Raw genomic sequence first — 6000 nt, 5'->3', positions numbered from 1 at the left:
TGTGTGTGTGTGTGTGTGTGTGTGTGTGTGTGTGTGTGTGTGTACTCCGCAAACAATATCAAACGAATAATTAGACCCGTACATCATAAAAGATGAGAAGTGCGGGATAGGCAAAGCAAAGCACTGGATCGGTAGCTAAACCACCACGGTGGCATAAATGTTTCAATAACCAGTAGTGCGAGTTTATTCGAACGGACAACAGGAAATGCAATAGTAGTAGTAGTAATAATAATAGTAGTAGTAATAATAATAATAATAGTAGTAATAATAGTAATAACTGGGTAGTAATAGTAATAGTAGTAGTGGTAGTAGTAGTAATAATAGTAGTGGTAATAATAGTAGTAATAATAGTAGTGGTAATAGTAGTAGTAATAATAGTTTTAAATAACAAATGAAGTTTTCCTTTCTAAAAAAGAACAGAGAATGTTAAGCTAACCTTTGTATAATTCATGTGATGATTAACTAAAATTAATTAACTTAATTAATCATAATTAAAATCTACTCTTAATGAATGCAACTGAGAGGGTGTGACTCCTCAAAGGGTGTAACCCTAAGGAATTATCACTGTAATATATGATCACTCAATTAATAATAATCACAATTTTGCTTGTCTCCTTTCTACTCTCTAAACTCTCATGTGCACTAAAGATAAGATAGTTGAAGGTGGTGGAAGCTACAAAAAGGTTCTTGTTGAATATCCATCTCCTCTTCACAAGCATTGGTGTCCACCACTCTTACACTAAGCTTCCATTACATACACCAAATAATTTTCAACTATTTAGTATGACCTACCTCACTTGAAACCAAAGTCCATTAAAATATCAAACTAGGGGTGGCCGCACCCCATGCCTCTTCTACTTACTCAACTGTCCCCTTCTTCATCTCTTCCTTTCACTGCTTACTCTTCTTTATCTTAGCATCTTCTTCTTTTTTCTCTCCTCAACATCTCCTCTTTTACCTGCTCACACCATATCCACTCTAAGCTTACCCTAGCCGCCTCCTTTGATTATGTCTCAATGCACCCTCTTCAATAATAATGATCCTCTACCATGCTTGTCCGCAATGGGAGAGAGATCCCTACTTCTATGTATCATTCACTTTTTCCTCCTTGTTGCATCTTAATACCATTGTTGCCTACTATGCAACACTCGATTAAATCATTGCAAATGTTCAACAATTCACTAATCCATAGCTTTAATCCCCCTTATCAAAACGTAAATTGCTCCATTAATAAAGAAGATTTAGAAAGCCATAGTGTTAAACATCAAACTATCCATGCTATTTCGGGCTTCAACCTCAAGGATATGAGTGACAGAAAAGAAGAAAGAACCCTCACAAAGTCTAAAAGGTAACTTATGTACTTCTCTCTCCCTTTCACATTTAGTTGGCCCTTGGCTCCTTTTTTATCTGGCCCAACAAATGCCCTGAGTACCCATTGTCCAGCTTGCAAAGTAACTTTTCACGCATGCACAAATTGTGCCTTGTCCACAACTGATCTCTTGGGAGTTTTATATTACTATACACAAACTTCTTATACTTGCATTTGAGTCCCAATTCACGTGCCAACAACAAGATCTAAGATCTGATAGTTAGCTCAAAATTTTAACCATGGATCCATATCACCATCCATACCCTTATTGCTCATCAATTCATGAGCTACAAGTTAACAATTTAAGTCCAATTAATCAATTCAAAAATTTTACAACCACCCATTTGTAAAGAAGTCTAATATTATGTAAAAGACCCCGATACCATTAAGTTTCTTAATATAGTAAAATAAAATAAATATGCATGCACATGTTGAAGTATACAAGCTCAAGCCAGATGTGTAAAGGATGTGAGCATGAGTCCAACACGTTGAGAATGAAGGCAAATGTATGCCTAGAACAAAAGTTATGTAGTTTTTGTGTCATGTATAGACACATATTCTTAGCATTTAATATAAGTCGATTTCTTTTGTGTTTCAATTAGTTTTTTGAACATTGGTATCAAAGCTAGTCAAAGGCTATATGATCAATGACATGGGCCCACATAACCCGATTTGTAGTGTAGTTTTCTCGGCTGAAATTCAGAAATCTCGGTTGGAATCTCACGTTGCCTTTAATTTTAAGGGATGAAATTTGTATATTTTAGATATAAATCCATGAATTTGTATGATTTTTAGTAATTTTCAAGTCAAAATCCCAGCTATGTCTAAGCATTGCCTTTAATTTTAAGGGTTGAAAAAAAAATAATTTCTTTTGGAGCACTGCACGAGCGAAAGGCTAATAGAAGCACGAAGCTTGGATGGCCATTGGTGCACAAAGATTGGCCGCCGCAACAGAAGCACGAGGGCTTGTGGAGCGTGCATGCATGAGCGAGCATTTGGCTCTCTTGGCGTGTGTGGGGGTAGAAGGTCTCCCCCTTTCACACTTGATTGGATTCCTAGAACAAAATATATGCAGTTTGTGTGTTATGTATAGAAACACACTCTCAGAATATATTTTGTATGTTTATTAGGGAAAAACGTAAAGAATAAATAAAATATTTTTTAATGTTTGTTAGGGAAATAAAAGCAAAAGCAATAGAAAGCATTAAGATGCTTTTATGGACTTGTCTGTAAAGGTATTGAGCCTCACTTTAATACAAGTCGATTTCTTTTGTGCTTCAATTAGTTTTTTTTAAACAGTACATGTACATGTATTTGACTCACCTCTTGCTTGGAATTTGGGCTCCTTCTCCTCATTTTTCTCTTTCTCTTTTTGTCTATTCTTCAATATGTTTTTTAAGGGTTTGATAAAGTTATATTTGTCTAATTTATAATAGATGTTTTTACTTCTTTATCTTTTCCTTGAGTAACTTATTGTGCTTCTTCTTGTTGTAGTCTCATTTGACCATTGCTGGCACCCAACCCTCTCTCCTCTAAATTCACAATTTGCTAAGTCTAAAATTTCTTTTTTGTCTTCTTATTACTCCTAATGTATCTTCTTCTTCTTATTTATCCTAGTGTATCTTATTGTTCTTATTTCTGTATCTTATTGTTTAGATTATGCTTGTATTTATTTGGAATTTGCTTGACTAAATTTTTGTGTATCTTTATTGATTGTTGAAGGCCCATTTGACTTATTTTGCTTGTGATTTTTTACTCAATCTTGTAAACCTCAATAAAGTACTTCTTCTTCTTCTTCTTCTTCTTCTTCTTAATAAGACTTTTTATATCATTTTGTTTGTGCACAAACACATGTAGTAGACTATGAGGAAACCTTCTTACCCATTTTTTAAGATGGGTACGATAAGAATCGTTATTACTTTGGGAGCAAATCAAGGATGGGTGTTTCATCAAATGGATGTGAAAAATGTCTTTATCAATGGTTACTTGTGAAGGAAGAGGTATCTGTGCAAGTTTTAAAAAGCATTATATGGATTAAAACAAGCACCTCGAGCATGGTTTGATAGACTCTCAAATTATTTGAGAAACATTGGCTTCAACAATAGTTATGAAGACCCTTCACTCTTTGTGAAGATAGAAAAAAGGAACATTATAATTTTGGTGCTTTATATGGATGATGTTATGTAGAAATGTTGGATTCAACAATAGTTATGCAGGCCCTTCACTCTTTGTAAAGATAAAAGCAAGCAACATTATAATTTTGGTGCTTTATGTGGATGATCTTATTTTGAGACAGGTAATGATGAAGAAGAGAATGCTAAAACAAAAGCACAACTTTATGCAAGTTCAATATGAAAGACTTGGGAGAGCTTAGATATTTCCTTGGAAATGAAATAATCAAAGGTGAGAAAGCATATGTTCTTTTGTAAAGAAAATATATCTTGGACATGTTGAAACAATATGGTTTGATAAATTACAAACCTATAACCACACCCTTGGAGGTAAATGTGTAGCAGATATTTGCTTATGCAGTTGGAGTGGTAAGTCAATTTATGCAAAGCCTGAGAAAGCCTCACATGGATGCAGTAAAAGGAGAATCTTGAGATATTTCAAAGATATAGTGAATCATGGACTTAAATATTGGTGTGAAGATTAGTGTGAACCTCATACATATTGTGGTGCGAATTGGGCAAATGATCCACCAACAAGGAGAAGCACTATAGGCATGCGTTGCTCAATTGGGAATGGTTTTGTTTCTTGGACATCAAAGAAATAACCTACAATAGCCTTAAGCACTACATAAATATAATACATAGCTTTAGCACAAGCTTCATGTGAAGTTACATGGATGCAACAATTGTTTGTAGATTTGGAAATAAGCTTGAAAGAGCCAATGATAATATGAGTTCCATTTAATTCGCCAAGAATCGTGTGTCTCATGCTCGTACAAAACACATTAAGGTACACTATCACTTTGTGAGAGAAAAAGTGCAACAAGGACAAGTGGATCTAAGATTTGTGAAGACTGAAGATCAAATTACAGATATCTTCACCAAGCATTGGGAAGAGAGAAGTTTGAAAAGCTATGAGGACTATTAGCAGTTAAAGACATGAACTTGAGCTTGAGGCGTAGTGTTGAACTATGTGTACAAGCTCAAGCGGATGAGTAGAGGATGCGAGATGAGTCCAACACGTCGAGAATGAAGGCAAATGGATTCCTAGAACAAAATATATGCAGTTTGTGTGTTATGTATAGAAACACACTCTCAGAATATATTTTGTATGTTTATTAGGGAAAAACATAAAGAATAAATAAAATATTTTTTAATGTTTATTAGGGAATAAAAGCAAAAGCAATAGAAAGCATTAAGATGCTTTTATGGACTTGTCTGTAAAGGTATTGAGTCTCACTTTAATACAAGTCGATTTCTTTCGTGCTTCAATTAGTTTTTTTTAAACAGTACATGTATTTGACTCACCTCTTGCTTGGAATTTGGGCTACTTCTCCTCATTTTTCTCTTTCTCTTTTTGTCTATTCTTCAATATGTTTTTTAAGGGTTTGATAAAGTTATATTTGTCTAATTTATAATAGATGTTTTTACTTCTTTATCTTTTCCTTGAGTAACTTATTGTGCTTCTTCTTAATGTAGTCTCATTTGACCGTTGCTGGCACCCAACCCTCTCTCCTCTGAATTCACAATTTGCTAAGTCTAAAAGTTCTTTTTTGTCTTCTTATTACTCCTAATGTATCTTCTTCTTCTTATTTATCCTAGTGTATCTTATTGTTCTTATTTATGTATCTTATTGTTTAGATTATGCTTGTATTGGAATTTGCTTGACTAAATTTTTGTGTATCTTTATTGGTTGTTGAAGGCCCATTTGACTTATTTTGCTTGCAATTTTTTACTCAATCTTGTAAACCTCAATAAAGTACTAGTTCTTCTTCTTCTTCTTCTTCTTAATAAGACTTTTTATTTCATTTTGCTTGTACTTGTTTAGTTTTTTCTTAGGTAACTTTTTCTACATCTTTATTGGTTGTTGTAGGGCTCAATCTATCTCTATTGGTACCCAACCCTCTATCTTTTATGCTCATAATCCATAAATCTCAATGAATTTATCCTTCTTCTTATTATTATTCCTCTTCTTCTCTTTCTTCTTTCTTCTTCTTCCTAGTGTATTTTCTTGTTTAGCTTGTACTTATTCTTGTTTACCTTTATCTTGACTAGATTTGTGTGCATCTTGTTGGTTGTATTGGCTACTTCTAATCTATTTATAGCAAGCATTGTTGCCCACAAACTGCAACCCCATATCATCTACAATAACTCTTTGGTAAGTCTTAATAGACTAATCTTGTTTTTTCTTGCAATTTGATAAGATTTTGTGTCTTGCATAGAGAAAGAAGAACACAGTTCTTTCTTCTTCATTTTTTGCTTTTTAACAAGCACTACCACCCATAGTTTTTTTAAGGTGAGGTGTTTGAATAATTGAAAACAAGGGAGGTTGCAATGGGACCATTGTTGCTATTCTATATTATGATTAGAAAAAGCTCAAGAGGAAAAATCGTTTCTACCACACTCTTAGATCAACATTGAAACGTAGCCTTACATGCAAAAATAAGTGGTTGGATTCAA

The sequence above is a fragment of the Cibotium barometz genome, chromosome 51 (assembly GCF_041138505.1).
Source record: "Cibotium barometz isolate CiBa-2024 chromosome 51, ASM4113850v1, whole genome shotgun sequence".
Classification (NCBI taxonomy): Eukaryota; Viridiplantae; Streptophyta; class Polypodiopsida; order Cyatheales; family Cibotiaceae; genus Cibotium; species Cibotium barometz.
Note: the sequence above shows the minus strand (reverse complement) of the source record.